The following is a 203-nucleotide window of genomic DNA, read 5'->3' on the forward strand; positions in this document are numbered from 1 at the left end:
CGCGAGCCTATTCATTCATTCCTCTCGATACTGCTTGCTCACTCTGCTTGCCACGAGCGGTGATTAACACAACGAGGGGTGAAGGCCGGTGAACGACCCTCTGTTATTTCCATGCATGAATATTTATTATCTTTATTATCAAGAAAGAATAAAGAGGAAATACTTTGGCCGACCCTCCAATGCAGGACACAGGGTTTTGTCGC

The sequence above is a fragment of the Penaeus monodon genome, chromosome 25 (genome assembly GCF_015228065.2).
Source record: "Penaeus monodon isolate SGIC_2016 chromosome 25, NSTDA_Pmon_1, whole genome shotgun sequence".
Classification (NCBI taxonomy): domain Eukaryota; kingdom Metazoa; phylum Arthropoda; class Malacostraca; order Decapoda; family Penaeidae; genus Penaeus; species Penaeus monodon.